General features: G+C 41.7%; 1 long non-coding RNA gene across 1 annotated transcript in view; it reads left to right on the top strand.

Annotated features, from left to right (window-relative positions):
- LOC138181583 (uncharacterized) overlaps nucleotides 1-20,240 on the top strand; it is a 177,672-nt gene that overhangs the window by 130,314 nt on the left and 27,118 nt on the right. The window lies entirely within an intron of this gene.

The raw sequence follows: 20,240 nt of genomic DNA, 5'->3' as shown, positions 1-20,240 counted from the left end.
CATCCGAGATCATCAAACGGCGATTCCTCTTCCCAAAAGCGTGCACAAAGAGGCACACCATGGGAGCTGCTTAGCGGCACGAGAACACGTCTCTCGCCTCTCATTACCGTAACAGCGCATTAAGTCATCCTCGCTTTCATAACGTCTGCCCGAGTGATTTACGAGATTCAATTGGCCGTGGTACTCGCTTAGCGGCCGCGTGAGCGCGCAAATAAAATCGACGTCTAAAAGCGAATATTTACGCTCGTCTCATACAGTGGCAGCACTGACTTCGCGCAGTGCTTCCATTTAATTTCGCAAATACGTGCACTTAAAACTTGCAATAGCGAAACCAACGACCAGAATTTTCCCGCTAATTTTTCGTTATAATTTCCTGGTGAGAGGACAGATTAAATGATTTTGAAATGTCAGGAAAACACACGTCGATTGCTCGTTCGTAGATCTATTACAGATATACCTATATGGATAACCAGAACCCCCTTCTTGTTACCACTCAATGAGCCGTGTCTAATTAAATCCGCAAGAAATTGGTGGCAGATTTACAATCGTCGTTTCGTTCTACCGATCTATGGTCTCGTTGATCGTTGCGTGATATCGGCGTACCGTGATTACTCGTAATTTTATTACTCAATTACTAGCGTTAGATTCGACGATACAGTCGTTGACATAAAGACGATCTAACGATTGTCAGATAAAGACGTATTATTTTTGCTACAGCGAAGAAGCCTCGTTTTTCACAGTTAACGCAGAGAGTATGGCAATTAGAGAAAAGAGTGGCGGATTAGTAGTTGAGTAGGATAATAACTATATAAGAAGAGTAAAAATTCAAGGGCAACCAGCGGATCTTTGCAGGGGACCGAGAATCAAAAACCGAAGAACAATATTAATTCCAACAGACTTTCTTCTGACTACCAAAAATCATCCTCCCTCGAAACTTCGTTCTTATTTATTAATCTCTGGCATCTATTAACCTGGATCTCTCAACTAGAGTCACTCGGTCATAACTAACACTATCAATTCGAGTTAGATTCAACTTACCTGTATTTCCGAAAATTTTATTTTCATTCGTTGCTCATGCTTCGACATGCATGCGACATGCTTCGACTCTCCGTCGCTACCATTCGAACGAACTAACGTCACCGATGTGAATAACATGTAACCGAGATTAGAAGCACGAAGAATAAAGTGTTGCATCCGAACGAAGAACCTCTACTATATTCAACTGAGATTAAAAACTGGAAGAATAAAGCGTTGTACCCCAACCAAGAACACCAAGAACCTCTACATAAACCTGAGTCTGCAACGGGGCGAATCGTCGCCTCGTTTCCCGAGTTTATTTATTGCCCGGCCACTTTTTCCCTCGCGAAGGAATTACGAGCGCTATCCTGCAAAGAAATCGGGGGTATCGACGTCGTGGTGGAGGCGCGGCTTATTTACGAAGCGAATCGCGGACCCGCGCTCGTGGCTAATAATTCAATAACGCGTCGCCGGGCAATAATTATTCCACTTGTCCGATGCAATCGAGCCTGATTGGAGTTAACTGCGCGCGGTGTGCGTGCCCGTGGAACACGCGGCGCAAGAAAGTGTATAGCGGCTTGGTACCGGCTCCCTGATTGATACAGATGACTACATCCGACTGATGTGTGGGCCCCGCGGAAGGAGGCACCCGAGAACAGGTTCGCGCATCCCCGTGGATGCCTGTTGAACACCGCGGAAAAACGGCTCCTCCGCGCCATTAATGCTACTCATACGGCTGTCACGGAGCCTCGAACGTTTCCACGTTCTCCTAACCGTCGCAAAACGCACCTCCGTTTCGTGTATGGCAGTGTCGTGATACCGTGAAACGCGATAGCGTCGACAGAGACCCTACGTTGAATTGATTTTCTATGGGAATTATATGTATAGGGGAGGATGAATGTGGTTTATGAAGTAGCCTGACAGTGAGTCGAAGAGTTAATTTTGTAGGGAACAGGTCGATCAATGTGACGTTAATAGGGATCGTGAAGCGTTGTAATGGTGTATTCTGACAATTTCCTCGTTCTTCGCGTTCCTCGGATTCCGCTTGTGTTTGGGGGTGATGGATGAGTACCGTCGTCGTGCAAAGCTGAAGAGATTGGAGCTTTGTATAATACGTGTGTTATTAGAATATTCAGTGGACGAAGAAAATTACACGAACAGATCGAAGATAATTTTGTCTTGTTGTACGAAGACAATTCTTTCGTGTTGTGTGAATCTATTGTACGTAAACGTCGTATTAAAAGAATTTTTAATGAATTCTCCGAAAGCTCTTTAATTTCAAAAGCTACAACTGCGTCCGTCAAACTTACGACGTTAAACCTTCGTAATACTTGGTAATAGCTTCCAAGCAGCAACTGATAAATCGTAATTACTCAGAAATTACTTGGTGTGCAGGGTTTATCGGTTCATCGGCTTTAACAGATTAGTATCATCGGTAAAGGCAACGACTGTTTATCAGCTTTCGCGATATATCGCTTTTGAAAACCATTTTTATCGTAGTGGAGGTGGAGAGCGCGACAGGTGGCTTTTAAACAGATCGAATTTTTTAACTCGACGCTTTTCGTTGCGCAGGCTAATATCACGACATTATAGATCATGAATCTTTATTGCACCGGTTTCGAGTGCCGGCCGAGAAGCCGCCTTTTTCCGCGACGGAACTCGTTTTACCCTGAAAACAGTGACTGGTCTGGTTGCAAGCGGCCACCTGCGCAGTATGTAAATGCACGACAGCTAATTTCTAATTCGCGACCGAATGGTTTGCGAGTATACCGTCGTTCCGACTCTCTCGCCCCTCCTGCCTTACGTTTCTACCATAAAACTGTCTCTGAAGTATCCGTATGCTACGACTTTCCGCGTTTTCTTACATTGTTGCGACTCTTTACTATTACAATTGTATTTCACGTATTACGTTGTTCATATCATCAATCGTTTTAACTTTGCGGATTTTGAATCAAAGCTCAAGTAGAATTAAAAGTAGGTAATCCTCGGATCTAAATTGATAGAACATCGGTATCTGTTATATTGGTATTTAGTATATTCAACTTCATTTTATATAGCAAGAAAATTGGAAGTTTCAGTGAAGCCATAAAATATATCGGCATATAGAAACTATTTAATTTATTTATGAAGTTAATTTGGTAGAAAATTGACATCTGTGAATTAGCACGCTCGTGGTACATAACGTAAATTGAAAATTTCGTTAGAACTCAGGAAAAATATCGGTAAACTACGATCGATAATACTGCATTCGCGCAACTTTCGTCCGTTATTTCACTGCTCGGTCATCAATGGACTACAAAAATATCTCTGCACGACATCCATCAAGCGAAACCACTCGACCACATTTTCTGGCAAGAAGAAGAATCTTCGCTTTTCTGAATGAACAGGTCGCTGTGCATCAATTCGTTTCCCGCGGTGCTAGGACGAAACAAGAGCGATCATTCAAAGGGACGATAGCCACCGGTTCGAAAGCCATCGGAACACGTCTGTTCTACAGAGAGATGAAGTCTTAGAAACGGCGGCGGGCCCGGCCAGTCGGAGGCGAGAGCAATAACCACGCGGTGATCCGAATGACCGGCGGGGCGCCATTAAAACCTCATGATTCGTCCATCAAGCGGCATTTATCTCGCTCTTGGAACGGTAAGAACAGTAATTCCGCTGAAAACGCGTGTTCCCTGCCAGAAAAAGCCGTCTGGGCAAACAGCTAGAGCTAGAGGAATGCATAAGAAACGCGAGTCGGCCGAACGTCTAATTAGACGCGAGCAAAACGACCGGAACGCCCGGTAAGAAGCCGTCTTTCGGTTTGAAACGATCGAAGCGAAAACAAGGCCGAATCGCCAGTTTTGGGACGGAAAGTATATAAATTGGGAATTTCGTGAAAGAAAGTGCAGATACGGAAAGAATCTTATTGGTCGCAGTGTATTCAGTAATGTGTTTTCATTAGATTTCAAACACTCGTAGATCGTAGAATTAAAAACATTTGTTAGGAATGTCTCCATTCTGCGTTAGAATATAAACAAATAAAAGATCAACCCATAGCAATCGCTATAGCAACGAATAACGATAAAGCAATGGATAAAAACATTAAGTAATCAGTGAAATAAATAAGAAGGAAAAATAAAGTTTAAATATCACTTGGAACTTCAACTACCAGGTTAACATTGACGGGGTATTAAAAATACATTGAGGCGAACGAAAAGAGTAAAAACGTTGTGAATCTTTCTAGACGCGATAACGTTACTATTACTATTGATTATAGTACATAGCAAAGACTATATATGTATAAGAATATACAAGACTGCATCAAAATGAACAAATATAATATTTCCAGTTATATGTAATGTTCGTCCCTAGTTGCACGTGATATTAATTTCTGCACACGTACACGTGGACATATTGCAAAAAACATGCCAATGTCCGCCAGTTTAAGATACCATTTCCAGATATCGTTGAACTGTCGCTGACAAGTAGAGGTTAACGAGAGGAGGGAGTAATTTAAAGGTATCCCGCGTCATGGAGCAACAGTAAAACCGATTGTAGCCCGTAGTAAATCCATCTGGCGAGTCTAGCCGCGTCTTAGATACCGCGAGTAGCTGGCGAGTACGCGGTCAGATATACTAGCCAGCAGCAGGCCGGCCGAACGAGCGCATAGTTGAGGAGGTTTGCAAGTGGAATAGATATATAGGTGGGACGCAATCGGGGCCAGGTGTGGCTCGGCCTGATGCTGGAAGCTGGAGAGCCAAGATAAAGCGGAGCGTTTGTTGGTTCTGTTCGATCGGAAGGTATTTACTTTCTTCTTACAGGATTTTTACAGCAGTCGGCGCTCATGTAGCGGAAGATGAGATTAGGGCTAGCTATATTGATGTACGAAGCTTGGAATTTTCGTTGTACTTACGTTCTGTAGCTAGTTAGAATTCTTAACAGACGAAGGTGATTTTGCATAGCACGCTGTTTCCATAAATAAAGTAGATACTCGTGATATCCAGCCTGAGTATTATGCATCATAAGTATGTTTATCGATATATTTCAGCGTAGCATTTACATTTTCATGTGTGACTGTAATGGAGCATTTACACCTTCCAATTAGAAAATGAAGTAGGTGTTACAAGTTAAACACCTACCAGCGATAACAAGCTGGTAGCAAATCTACCATTTCCATGAACAAAGTGATTGACGATTATATCTACTGCTTCTATCATAAAATCGATATGAATCGTAAATATGTTTGCCAGAATACAATAATACACGTAATTAGAGAACGAATGAGAAACTACAGCGATGTCGATTCTAAATAATAATATTCTCTTTGCATTCTGACCATCGCCAACGACGAAAACAAAAACTATCAACTCTCTTAACTACCCCATCTCAACAGAATCAGCCGCAAACCTACATCCAAAATCGATTCTAAATAACGAAATTTTCCGACCACGTGTATCGTCAACGCAAATAAACACCATCAACCCCCTAATCAATTCTGTGCAAAAATATCATTTAAAAATTACGATCTCACGTTCTCCGCGACAAAACTACTCTAAAATATTCCATGAAACGATCAGAGGGCCCATAAAAGGATCCCTTAAAAATATACGAACAACTAAAATTCCAAAAATCGCAAAAATCTGCAAACGGTCAAGATTGAAAACGGCAAGATCGACGAGCGTGTATGTACCAGCGGCGACTATAAATAGCCTCGAGCTACCTGTGGACGCTCTCGGCCCGGTAGAGTCGCGGGCAGGGCGACGATGTAGCGTGCCACATGCGGCGAACACACGCGGTTAACTGTATAACCGCACGACGCCGCGCGAGCCGCCGCAATTAACCAGCGGACAACTGGCCGGTCGAGCGGCTAATAAACGAAATAAGAGAAGCACGAGCGAAGAAGCACCCGCGCCGTATCCTTGACATGGCCGCGATCGAATCGGCCACCACCTAGACCGCATTCCTGCTCCACGGTGACAACCGATGAACACTCCCCGACGGTTTGCGATTTGACGCTTCTCTGCTGCCGATTTCGTTATTGCGAGGGAATGATTTTGAGATGAAATGGAGCGACTTTAAAAGCGTTTGGAAACGTTTAAGGACATTGGGCGAGGTTTGAAGAACTTTTTCTTGTAGGGTTGCTTCAAGTTCGAGTGAGTTGAATTGGATGGGATTTTGGTAGAAATTTAGAAATATTTGGAAGAATTGGAACGTACTTCGGAGGGTCTTTGTTTGAGAATTGAGAAAAAGTTTAAGTGAGATGTTGAGACAAGTTGATGTCGGTTTGCACGAAATAACTAACTATACACCTATATAGGAACAACTATAGCGGAAGAGTTATGGAATGTTTCTACCAGTTTTTCATTGGGATTTTTATTGTTGGCTAATTATAATTTAATATATGTTAGGATAACGTTTAGATAAGAGTTAGACTATCTACCAGAGAAATAATGCTAATTACGAGAATAACCGCTGTCATTAAATCTACAATCGGACAAAAAATATGGAAAAAAACAAGTTTGTAATTTTAAATCGGTATGCATATTTAAGATTGATCAAGATTAATGTCTCATAAGCAAAGATTGAAGAAACAGTATAAAGGGAGCGTAATATCTCAAGTATCTATTCTTTGCATCCCTACTATCGTCTCGTTCAACCCTACTATCGTATCATCGCGAAAATTAGAAATACTTACATCTCTATAAACCAAACAAGATAAACTAAAGCACTTTCAAATTATCTACAAACTCGATAGCTAGTGAGAAAAAATCACCGATATCTCCCGAGTATCCATAAACTTAAAGAGCAACTTCATCACCTTGAACCCTATTAAAACAGCAATCTTAGTGATCCTAGCTGAATGCTCGGATGATCGCGTTTCAGTCTCACCGATATCAGAAAGATGGCAAAATCTCGAGAAATGGTGGTCGTTGTTCGACGTGATCGCTTCCTTAGCCGCATACCAGGAATACCGCTAATATCACTTTGTAGCCGATGAATGAGTCTATGGAACGGTCTGATGGACGTCAGATTAGATCAGTCGAAGTTTTCGAGACGGTTTTACCGGCGGGACCGCATTCCGGTTCCCGTGCATGACACGTAATAGGTGCGTAATACCACGGTTCGCCATCCCGTGTAATTTCTCGTGCGGCGAGAGAGGATTTTCAGGAAGAAGGCCTCGCATGAAGCCGAGCTCGACGCGCTAGAATCGTTAAGCCGCTAGACGCACGTAAATTTTCCAATAACGATCGCGTCGCTCGAGAAAACGACGCATTAAAGTTGCATGGGCCTTCGCTATCGGCAGCGTCTATCGAAAAATCGTGCGATTAGCCTCGACCATTGATTATCCGTACTGATCGGGCCACGTTACGCCATCGTTCTAACCTTTCAAACAATTTTTCACGATATTCTTTCTTGGGAAAATTTACGTAGATACGCGAAGCGGAACAAAATATTATAATATCATTCTCAGATGTTATTAAATGGGAGGCAGGAAGATTTAGAGAATAGCGAAATGCGCGTTTTGCTGAACAGTTAAGCGAGGATGGTATTCCATTAGAAAGAAAAGTCCAAGTGGGAAGAAACTCGTCCACACAGCCTATACCTGTCATTAATAACCGAGCAGTTTTTTAGAGAATTTGCAATGTTCTTATCGGTCAGCCGTGTATTTAAAATTAATAGATAGAAAGTTAGGAACTGCGCGTATTTTGTATCTTTTCTTAAGTGGAATCTTTGGAATCTATCATGGTTGTGGCTTAATCTTTCTTACGTTAGGTGTAAGTGTATACGTGTACATGTAACGTGTGTAAGCACAGCGATAGATTGGTAATGGATAGAGAAGCACACGGGAATAAAAATCATTGTGAAATCTAATTACACGATCGGGTCGCGGGAAGATAAACAGGTGCGACCCTCGATCGATCGATTACGAGCAGGTTTGACGGATTGCACGGTGTCGCGGACTCGCAACGAGAGGAATTGTATAGTTCGATGCGAAATGACAGTACAGAATTACTCGGATGTCCAGCTGAGATAATGGTCTTCAAGTCAGGCGAACGTTTGCCGTGTGATTGGTTAAAGTTTCCAGCGACTTGCCGCGCACCACCGTGCTGACGGGCATTATTTATTACGAGCGTTGAACGCTTACGAAGCGAGACAAACGGAATAATCGGTAATCCGAAATTCCACGACTTCGAGTTTCAATTTTTCATTTACGAGATGAAGAAAATTGCTAAAAACTTGCGCTATCGGTTCATTTTCGTTGGAATTTCTCCGTTTCTTCAGAAAATTTTTCTGATTTATCGGATAATCGATTGTTGGAACTCTATCATCAAGGTTTTTTCTTTCAAAGAGAAAGAAAATCATACATATCAAATTATACATATCTTGATTTTCATTGAAATTTCTTTGTTCTTTATTTTCAATTTTATAAAAATCTACTCAGAAGATGAATAAAAGTGACACGATTCTTCGTCTTCTTTTTTCATTTCTGTGGATTTTTATTAAACGATCGATAGTTTGAAATACATTCTGGAAATTAAGAATTTGCTTTAAAACAAAAAGATATAGATAGCTCGAAATTTATATTTTATTTTCTTCGATTTTATTTTGCAATTCTTTGTCTTCTTTGTTCACGTTCCCACATACAAAATATTGCAGTATTGTTTTTCATTGCGAAAATATTTATATAGAAGAAGAATATCGTTACGTTGGAGAAAAGTGAAGTTTCGTTGGAGGAAAAGGGAAGAAACGGAAAGTAACGCGGAACGGTGCGTTAGGTAGGCATCGATTGGAAAATCGAGATTATGTGGCGCAGGTTCCGAGGAAAAGACATACAGCAAAATGAATATCGTTGGCGCGTTAAAAAATCCAAACGGTGGAATTGTAAGTATCGTTAAGCTATGTAACGCACGATGACGCTGTACGATCGGTGCAACCTATTAATCCTAAGGTGCAGCAGCGATCGATAAGACCATTAACAGCCCGAAGAGAGGAACTGAATAAGATAGAATTAATAAAGGATCATGAACGATCAGCAAATTCGATTGGATCTTTATAACCGAACTTTGTATGCAAAACTAAACGTTATGCAGACGTTTCTTGCTCGATATAATGAAAAATTATAACAACGAATGCACATCGAGTCGAATTGAGAAATACGATGAGAAATTGCAATTCGATATTTCAGTTGCATGTTAAGTCATATAACAAAGTTACTCGTAAAGAATACAATAAAGCAACAAGCCTGCGACGACTAGGAACAAAGTGAAATAACTCAAATGAGTCAACAAAGTGGTTCTTCAATAATGTGGTGAAAAATTGCAGCGACCCTATAATAATCCATCAGGTGCACATAAAGTCAAGCTGAATAATACCGTGAACGATTGCAACGATTCTTTGACAATTCAACATTTTAGTTACGCGTGATATCAAATGGCAAAGTCGCCTTTGAATAATACAGCGAAGAATTGCAGTAACTATGACAACTAATAATAAAGTCACTTTTCAGCGATACAATAAAAAATTGTAAGAATCCTCTACACTTGAAAATTTCAGTAACTCATTCGGTTCACGATATATTCTCCTAAAGCGATAGGAATTTTGCAATACCATTGATTAACAAATTATCCATATTATACAATCCTAATACCAATATGACACCTAATCTCCTAATACCAATATAACATTATCGTAACATCTATTAGAAGGAGCGCATGAAAACCTAGAAAAACACCTACACTCATCTGCAAAATTTAAGAAACAAAATCACTGCATTACGCTTAATTTTTCTAAAATAATACGAGTTTCCTAATATCAGAAATATGGCAAATGTAGCAAAACGACTTACCGATGTTTGCAACATCTCAACTTTACAAAACCTTCAAATATCCAAATATCCAAGTGTCGTTATAACAGAACATCGCGACACAATGTAGTACATCGATCATCCCCCTCGTAGACTAATCACTTTAATCGCTCGCCCTAATGTCTGTTATCAATTCTAACGGAAGCCAGGGCACCGAAGACTCCGGGAACCCTTGAGAACCCTATCGTCTGTCAACCCTTGTTCCCTTAAACACGAACAACGTCCGTCTTTAACGACCACCACCTGACGCAACAACTGCCTCACTCGGAGATGGCAGTTGCCTTGGAAAGCGTGGGCCTGGTAAGGGTGGAAAAATGACAGATGCCCCGGGTGGCTCGCGATTAGAAACGAATTTCTCGAGAATAATAGGAACCGGTTGAAGGAAACCGGCCACCTCACCTCGCGATCGTTATCCGTTTTGTCTGATCGCGTTCGAATCTTCGATGACGCGCCGAGATACAATCTAGTCGGCGAGGACGCAGGAAGTCGAGGATGTTGCCGGTGAGCATTGGTAAGAGCAGTTTCTTGCGAGTATACGTATCTCGCGCTCGGTTACATGAATATTCATTTGATAAATCGACGATTGGAGAGGATCGTTAGAGGCCAGTGTACACGATATCTATAGATTGAATCCGGTATACTTATCGTCGGAAAAGCTCGCACAACCGATGTGCAGTGCAATTAATTTTGTTTTGTGTAATTTCATTGGCGAATAATTCTGTGGAGGAGAAGGCCGAAAAGTTTAACTATTTCGTGACTATTCGGAGAACGAAGATTAACGTGAAAATCGTGCTAAGATCTTTTAGTTCAATGCGATGATAGAATTTTACTCATTGGTGTGCGTCAATTTCAGGGTAGGTGAGGAATAATTTTTGTATCTATTTTATAATTTTCTACTTGGATCATAGATTAATAATAATCGATGATACAAAAATTCAATCTGTGTTTCAGATAGGAGAAAAATGACATTGTTTGAAAAATAAAGAAATCCAAAAATATACGAGTTAGATATTTTTTTAAAAGTGGACATTCGTGGAAAATTCCTTTGCGAAGAAGATTCAACCTGTATGTTTTCCTCTAGCAATTTCAAGAATGGAATCTTAGTTGAAAAATTTCATCTCGAAGGTTTTTCGCCTTAGAAAGATGAAACGCCCAACGCATTGGAATAAAAGCGTACGTTCGTTATTGATCAATTTATTCTCCTCGACAGTTTTAGTAATCGAATCTCAGTAACGGAATTTCATTTTGAAAATGCTCCGTCTCAAAAGTATGAAACGTCCAACAAATTAAAACGGAAACCATAGACCGTGTGTTTTGCTAATTCAGCAGGTTGTAAAACCGTTTGAATAGCCTGTGCCTCATGAGACAGGATCGTTGGGCGTTTATTATAACGCCTGAATCTCGAAGTTTCTGCCGTAATGCGCTCAAAAACGTTGTCAACGAAGCTGTTCTTGATACTTATTACCGCGCTGAATATGCTACTGTCGAGATAAACTAAAACGAGAAGCTCGCACCGAGTGATTCAGTAACGACGCCTGAAAATTTATAGACCCATTTCACATATCCAGATTACGAAAAAAAAAGTCTTAACAAACATGAATTCGCGGACCTCGCGTTTTTGCACTTTAAAACAGTTATTGCGTTGGAAATGGCTACTGTTGGTAACTGTACATCGGATATAAAGGAATTCCGCTTCTTATTACGATCCCAAATTTTCTAGTATTCATTTAATATTCAAGCTTCGTGATTCATTTTTGATAATAAAGAAAAATTTCTTCCGAAGAGAGAAAATCATTATACGTATACCTTTCGAGTAACGTTTTCAATAGCGTCGATGATAACTTGAGTCTCATCTTAGCATCCGTTTCTCGAAAATCGTCCTTACCACTTGTCAAAGCTTGTCAGTCATTAACCGCGTCCATAGATCTATCATTATTACGTAGGCGAACAGTTGCCTATAATCGGCGAATGTAAACACAGAGTGTGCCAGCCTATGTGTGCCCGTTTATGCGTGTGAATTGCGTGCATGCAACTATCGTTGCTCCATTCAGCGTATTCTTACACATGCAGATATATTGCGTTTCTATGTTTAATATTTTCCGAGATTTTAACGTTAAACTTTAACTTCAAGCATCCCAAATCTCATTTAAAATATACGTACATCGTCTTATTCCAACTAATATTTGACTTAAACTTATCAGAAAATTCAGTCAGTTATCGTATCGAGTTGAAGAACAGAAGAGATGCTTAAAGAGAAAATATTATTCGTCGCGTTGAATCGAGTCTCTCTAATTTAATTAACTACCTTAGAACTTGGAAATATCAATAAGGAATTAATAAGGAGTCTAAAATGAGGAATTTGAGCGGGAGAAAATGACAAACTCACCCGAATTCGAACCGCTTCGTCGTCGTGGTCGTGTTCGCCGTCTGCCTGTATCCCTCGGTTACCTTCTGACCGCGCGTCGAAGTCTCTGAATATTCACTGAACACCGCGGCAACACTTCACCGTTCGCGCGGCCCGTCGCACCGTTCACAGTCGTCTGTCATACCCGCACAGATTCTTCTGGTCACAAGAACAAAATCTTGCCTTTTTATTTTACCTATTTTTATCTAGCAAGTCCTTCGTTGATCATTCGCATTCAAGTTTCTAACCAGCAGTAGCACCGTTCTTCGCAATTAAACAAATCTAACAAACTCAACTCGATTTCTTTATACCTTATCCACAATGCAAGATGCGATCTTATCCAACTTTGTACAACTGCGCTGTTAATTATGCAGATCCTGGAATCTTCTTTGGTTCACCAATTATTTTAATCGATGAACCACGGCTTAGTGGATTTCCTCAGGAAAAATTGGACAAATTCCATACATCGCATCCGTCGGTGAACGTCGATGAAGGACGACACCGGTGACGCTTCGTAGACACATCCAAACGAGAGAGATGTTCAATCACCGTGGATCAGATGTTCATTAAGAGTGACCGGCTCGTTGGTCACCGTTGCGCGAAACCTTCCGGATCGCTGGTCCCAGTGATCGCGTGGCTGGACGCGTGTGATGTCAGGGGTGGGGGCGGTGGTGGTTAGAAAGAGGAAGCGTTCAGCGATGATCGCCGTCGGGGATGGCGATAAAATCCACTGACAGGATCGATCACGGTTCTTCGACCAAGAAACGCGCGAACAGCTGACAAGTGTGAGAATTCTATCGCCAAAATTAAACCGTATCGTTCTCCAAACTGATTCGACGAACTCGAACGACCCTTTTTACAACTCGATATCAACGCCGAAACTCGAAACTGGAATTCACAAGAACAGTCCACAGATCAACATACTCGGAATAATCCCGCGACACCCGAACCAAGTTCACGAAGCATGTTGAGCCACGAAGAAATAATCAGCTGCACGAGGTGATAATCGACGTGAACCAGAGAGATCCTGCTCCTTTATCCAGACTTCCCTTATCTAGATTTATTCAATGATTTGTCGAGACTTAATAAGAGTCGACGACACCAAGGATCGAATGGGTGACGACGATCGATGAGGAAGGACCCAGTTGACAAATGATCCCAGAGGATGTCTGTTCGTGGTTATCCTGGCGAAGGGAGACCAGCCAGCGTGGTAGCACAGGATCGGGTCGCCTGGTCCCGCGCTTACGTCCTACGTGTTCGTGTCTACGTTCGCCGTTCTACCTCGTGGAGCGTGCAGCAGGAGGCGTGCTGTCCCGGACTGGACTAGCCTGGGCCCCTGGAGTAGAGAGGGCCGGTCGCGCTTCACCTCCGCTTCACCGGCCTACCCCCACTTGGACGTGAGCTCTCCTGCCTCTCTTCCTCTCTCTCTCTTGCTCTCTTTCTCCTGGCGACCGGCTGGCTTCGTTCGCGTAAGCCTTCGAACGGAGCACCGAGGCTTACCTGTCTCTCTGTCTCCCCTTCTACTGCGACCTCTCTGCGATATCAGTGGGCCGACAGGGAAAGAGAGCCCGCAACGGGGGAGAGAGCAACAAGGAGAGAGAAAGATAGGATAGTCGAGGGGCAGAGGGAGAAGGTAATGATGAAAACGACCCCTCTCTTGCAACTTTCTTGAAGTCCTTTGGTGGACGCTCGTACCACGACGCCCCCACACGCCGCTGCGCGAGGTGTGGAGAGCTTGGTCTATTCTCGACGCGGTTTGGACACTTTGGAGCTGGTCTGCTGACGCCACAACGAAGTATACGGATAATCGAAGAACGAAACGGAGGATTGTCCCGCTTTTTAATTTTGTGGATGATAGTTGGTAGGTTTCGCTTGCTGCTCTTCTCTCGTCGCGGTTTCCACACTTTGGAACTGGTTTGCTGAATTGGAGTGATCAGTTGTGCAGCTTTGTCTTCAGGATCATTCAATAGCGCTCGTGATAAGAATTGGTTGGAAAATGTTTTTGGAATGTTTGATGCTGTTTAAGACGCTAAACTTCGATATTGAATTGTGACGAGCCTTATTAGTAGGCACATGGTTATTAGGTATTATAGTAGGCATATAGATATAAGTAGGCAGATAGATATTTCATTGAATTGGAAAAAGTATTAGACATATTTTATTGCAAGGAGTTTGTGATCCGTGAATATGCAGTTAACTGCGTGATAAAGTGACTCAGATCCACCGATCGAATCTTATGTTCTTTATCGAGGCACAACATCAAAGGACCAACTGTCGTCACTCTGTTAAAATATTCATTAAGACTAATCGTAAACTCTGTCGTGTAAAATATCCTTCTGCATCCCCTCGTCATAGAAAAGTATTTGTTCAACCTAAAAATCGTAGAAAATATAATTGTTAGACGTAGGAAAGTTACCGAAGATCGAACGAATAAGACTAAAAAAGAGACGTTTGATCGCTCGAAGTTTGCATCAAAGACGTTCGTGTGTCCAAAATTCGACGTCGATCGGGAGGTCCACTCGGAGTTGTTCACACCGTCACCGTTATGGGCGGAACAGAGCGGAACCACGCTCGGTGCACAGTACAAAACTTCCCTCCCTTCACGGTTTAAATTGGACTTTGGCCAAAGTCGCTGCTTCTCGTTTATATTCCTGCGTCGCTGCTTATAAATCAACGCGCTCGTCCATCGAGCCTAACGAAGCGCGTGGGCGTGTGAAACGGATCGAACGGAAGGCCATTGAATTTTTGTATAAATTTCTCTGGCAAACTGTCGAGACGCGCAGGATATGACCGGTGGCAGTTCGATTGCGGAAACGCGATATCCCGACGATATCCTGCCGCCGATCTTTTCTGTTCTCCACTCGTGATGTCCATGGTTTTAATTTAAAAACAGCGTGCAGAATTTATCGCTGAAATTAGGTTCCGATTAATTATTCTGTATGCGTGCATTTTACAAATACGAACGATAAAGGAGCTGTGAGTAATTAAAAGTTATGTCGCCAATTCTGTGTCATCGAAATTGCTCTTTTATTTAATTTTGAGGTAAACATGTATTTTTTTCATCCGTTTTATAAACTTTTTAAAATTTCGCAACATAGTATGTAGTCATTTAAACGGTAATTAACTGATTTTTAAAATAACTCCTTGTCAAGTACTATACATATTTCTCAATTTCAGGCTTCAAATTAAAGTATATTACATATACAACCTGTCTTTGTTGAGTAGAAATAATAATTCATATTACAACTAGACTGTGACGCGATATTATAAAGAGATGTTAATTTTCAGAAAGAAAACTCTTCGAACCACATATTTAAATCTATATTCTTCTCTAATAAAATCAAATTAAAGAAAAATTCATTAAAGAAAGAGCACAATGAAATCTTTCAGTTATCTTAAAAGAAGAAGAAGCAAGAGAACGATAATATACGTCTCAAACGTCAAGCAAAAGAAAGCTCTTGATTCATACAATCCTGCGCTCTTAAATCGTTGCAGAAAATATAAAAAAAATCTTGCCCAGAATACTTTCCATAGAAAATATTCCATAAATATACGCAGAACTGAAAATATTCCATGAATATTCTTAAATATTCCATAAACATGCATAATGTGCTACGATCTATAAAGACGAGACTTACTTGGAACATAACATATCCGTAATTAATTCTTAACGTATTCGAGGAAACATTAGCCTCGTTTTGCCCCCGAAACTCGATGGCAGACAGGCCTCGTAGAATATTAAAACGTCTCGGCCGGCTATTTAACGATGTGCGTACCAGATGAAAAGTCGAGCACACGCATCCTGTCCGGCTGGTTCAACGGTCGCCGGTGTAAAAAGGTATATGCTCGCAACACCTCGGATAGTTATGCACCCCTTTTGGTCGAGACGGCCAGCCTGCAACAGTTCTAATAGCGGCCGCCGCGTTCTATCCTCCGCTGTTCGTTGCACTTGCTGAAACAGCTGTGGCACCTGTTCCTCCTGGCTGGTGGCGGCGGTGTAAGGTGCAACGTTCCCTCGTCGCGTTTCCACTCGTTCGACCCTGTAATATCCGGAATAGACGATTGGTCCCGCGTTAATGCTAACCTCTGCTCGTTTCCTTTCCTCCGACTCTAATAGCTTTTTACTAGCTTCAGACGCATTCGTCGAATAGTGTAAAGAAATTGAAGATATTTGGAGAATTCAACTTAGATTCGAACGATCATTGGACTATTTCAGATGAGATATGGTTAAGCTTGATTGATCGCTGTGTAAGAATTCAGCGATATACATTCGCAGATGTATTTTCTCTACTTTACTCGATAGGTTTCTTTGTCGCGAGTTATCAAACGTCATTAGCCGTGGGATTCGAGAATTCCTCGAATATTGCTTTCGTTGTGCCTTCGATAAGAAATAGGTCACGCATCAAAAGATTCTATAGATAATAATCAGTCAGGTTTCCTCAGCCTGGATTCATAGAATCGTTCCAATTTAAGGTTTTTGAGCATATTCCACAATATCAGCGCGTTCTTTGACTCCCGAAGAAGCTACCTGTGATATATTAACGAAACATTGGCGATGTAATTCCTATTAGATATAACTCATACTTGGCAGCGATCAATTCTAGCAATATGGCTGCTTTAAGCCAATTTCCCTGCCACGTTAAGAACATTTATCTTTTTCGTCTTGTACGGAATCTTACCCGCTCGAAATGAATAAGAGCGGTCAAACCCGTACGTATAAAATATCCATGAAGAACGCTTCCACTACGAAGTTACAAGTATGCCCAACACCGCAGTCTCTTGTAAAACATGAACAACCTAATTTAACTTATAACCCCTCGCTAATAAACCCTCTGTCCATCGACTTAAAACTATTCATAAAGAAAACAGGAACGAAAAAGAAGAATCGTCCATTAGAGGCGATCGTAAAGTTTCCGGGGGTGGAAGCGCGGGAAACACATGGTCGAAAGTACCATAGGGAGGAACACGTGGATCAGCTGGTGTTCGCCGTGAACTATCGAGACATGTTCGACCGTTAAACGCCCTTCACCGTTCGCGAAGGTGAGCACATGGCTCGTACGACGACTAAGGGCTCCTTCGAAGACACGCATGTTCCTCCTTCCCCGGTGTGTGCTCTTATTAACGGCATGCGTTATTACGGGGATGGATAGTAACGGCCGCGTCAACGGTCCCGGGCACCTGACGCCTTGTAACGAGTTGGGCCAGGCCAGGGGCGGGGCCCTTTTCGTCCCTTTTCGTCACGATCACGTCGCCGGCTCGTTCCACGCAACACCGGTAGCCGCAGCCTTTTCTTGTCCGATGGTTCTTTCTCTTTCTTATCGGATAGTTCTTTCTGTTTCTTGAGTCAGATATGGAGAAGATAAAGGTACAACGACCGTTCGCGAGCGAAAGAACGCGTTTAAGTAGGTCTTTAGGAATACATTTATCTAGATATAATAAATATTTCTGTATAAATGTATCTAAGATCTAAGAAGGGACAATCTAATAAGAAATGGATGGATAGTTTTAGATGAATGAATAGCGACAGGATATTTGAATAGACTGCGAATAGTTGGCGCAAAGTTTGATGCAAAGATGTGTAAGAATACAAATGATATGTGAAAGTATATAAAATGTGAGGAAGTACCTCTCTAGTTATGTTGATAAAATTATAAAATTGCATAGATACCCGCAATCTGGTAACGAGTTCTTTGGAATTCGATAGAAATTGCACTTTTTAGGTGCCTGTAATACGTTTAAATGCTCTTGGAAAATATTTTACCAAATATGTGAATTTTTTATTTGATTTGGGAAGATCGTCAGCCGAAGTTCAGGATCAACGATACTATGTTTATACGAGCTTCTTTTTATCCAATTAGAATAGAAATCATGAATTTGAACACCTTGTCGTTGAGTTTTCTTAGTTAATCCAAAATGTAGTGTGACTACTTTATGAAAAATACTTAATGGAAAAAGAATTTCGTATGTGTGTCATCGGAATGAATTAATACACAAGAATATACCGCGATATCTTTCCGATCATAGCGTGTTCGATTTCCGACAACCCGTAAATCTTCTCGAACGGTCCGTAATGGATCGAATCCACATCGTCTAGCAAATTAGGCAGTTGGACGCGGCTATTAAGCATCGGAACACGGGGATAATTCGCAGGGAGGAGATAATTCCGTTGGCTCGAGCAGGAGGATAGAGATCGTTTATAGGCTGAGGATCGAAATAGACGCTCGAGGCGAGATGTGAACGCGTGAATTGCCACCTGAGAGGATGAGGGGTCCTGCAACTGGACGAGATAAACGCATCACGTTCGATGAGACAGGGGAAAATGACGCTCGCAGGGGTGTGCAACGTGTTGTTTCGCCCCTGAACGTGCCAATTGCCCTGTTGATAGTGTAAATGAAGTGGTCAGCAAAACAGAGAATGAAAAATCCTGACAACAAGTATCGATTCTGATTGCTGGCGTGTCAGTAGAGATAAGAGAAGTGTTTTCTGGGTTTGTGAAGGGGCGTGAACCGGTGGACGATGTGCCCTGTGGACGCCGATTATGTTCGTAGCGGTAGTGGTCGGTGAGGAGTAGAAAATAGAAATTGGAAGTACCTGTTGGAGTGAAAGCAGGCCATTTCGTTTGCGGTGGAATGGAAGTTTTGACGCGTCGATGTGAATCGTTGGATCGTCGGAAGGACAGAATCCACGGTGTTTGAAATAAAAGAGAAATTAATGTGAAAATTAATAGATTGAGAAGGAAATTTCAAAGGTTAATTAAGGTTTGAAAATTCGATTTTCAACGCTACTTCGGACCTCTTTAAACCTTCCTTTCAAAAACCCTTGTCCATTCTTCGCTCAAACTAATTACATTAACTGCCTCGTACCCTCAACTCTAATTCCAAATCCAAACCACCAATTACAACCACTCTTCTTACCAGTAATCAATTTCCGATATATAAACTATTGTTTTTTTCAAACACAACTCTGAATACTGACAATTTCAACTAACATTTTCACTCCAGTTGATTACAGTTGCTTATCAGTACACCAGAACTTTTATTTCATCGAACAAAATTCCTCTAGGCTCCACCAGCCATTATAACCTTATCCAACACAGCCAAATCAGTCCCTCGAAGAAGGATCTCTCGCGAGCGAGCCGCCATTCTGCCCGGCATAACTTAAACAGCATCAAGATGTCTGATATTCGCGTTGCTCACGACGATAGAACAGCACGAAACGGTGTCGAATTACGTGAAAACTCTCGATCGCAGATTAGCAGAAAATGGATCGTCGCGAGCCAGAGTGAACCGCTTAGATCGATATCTGACCGGGAAAACGATTCCTGGAGCAAATGTCGATGTAATCGTAGGTCAGCAAATGTAGCACCGTCAGCAGGTGCACCTTTCTTTCTTTCTTTCTTTCGTTTTTTTTTCCCCTCTTTCTTTCAGCCCTGCCGGACGTAGGGTAGGTAATGTCTTTCAAGCCAGCCTCGTATATCCAACTACGTTCCCTTTTTTTACTCGTTCTTTCTTCCTTTCCCGTTCCCTTCCCTTCTCCTTCTCCATTTTTTTTTTTTTTTTACTCTTCTTACCTCGTACGTGAATTCATTATCGTCTAGCAGCTCGCGAGAATTCTTATCCCCGGATCTGCGAGCCTGGTTTATTAATTATACTTGTTCCACGGCGTAATGTGGTTAGCTACCGATAATTGGTGACTGATAGGGGAATGTAAATTCATGGGACAGAGCTTAATTGAGTGGCCATTTATATACAGACTACGGATATCGAATTAGGACTTCGAAAAGTTTGTAATGTTTATTTGTTTTAGTAAAATCGAGAAGCGTAAGCTATCATTATATTTTAATAGCGAAGACTATTATAAATAGTTGGTGTTAAAATTAAAGGTGCAGTGTACACATACATCGTCGTTCAAAGGTATTAGGGCACCTGCTACTTTCGTATGGGGTAGCAATAATCGATCTAAATTATCAAG

The sequence above is a fragment of the Bombus flavifrons genome, chromosome 7 (genome assembly GCF_040668555.2).
Source record: "Bombus flavifrons isolate JBK064 chromosome 7, iyBomFlav1_principal, whole genome shotgun sequence".
Classification (NCBI taxonomy): domain Eukaryota; kingdom Metazoa; phylum Arthropoda; class Insecta; order Hymenoptera; family Apidae; genus Bombus; species Bombus flavifrons.
This window is presented reverse-complemented; position numbering and strand designations above follow the sequence as displayed.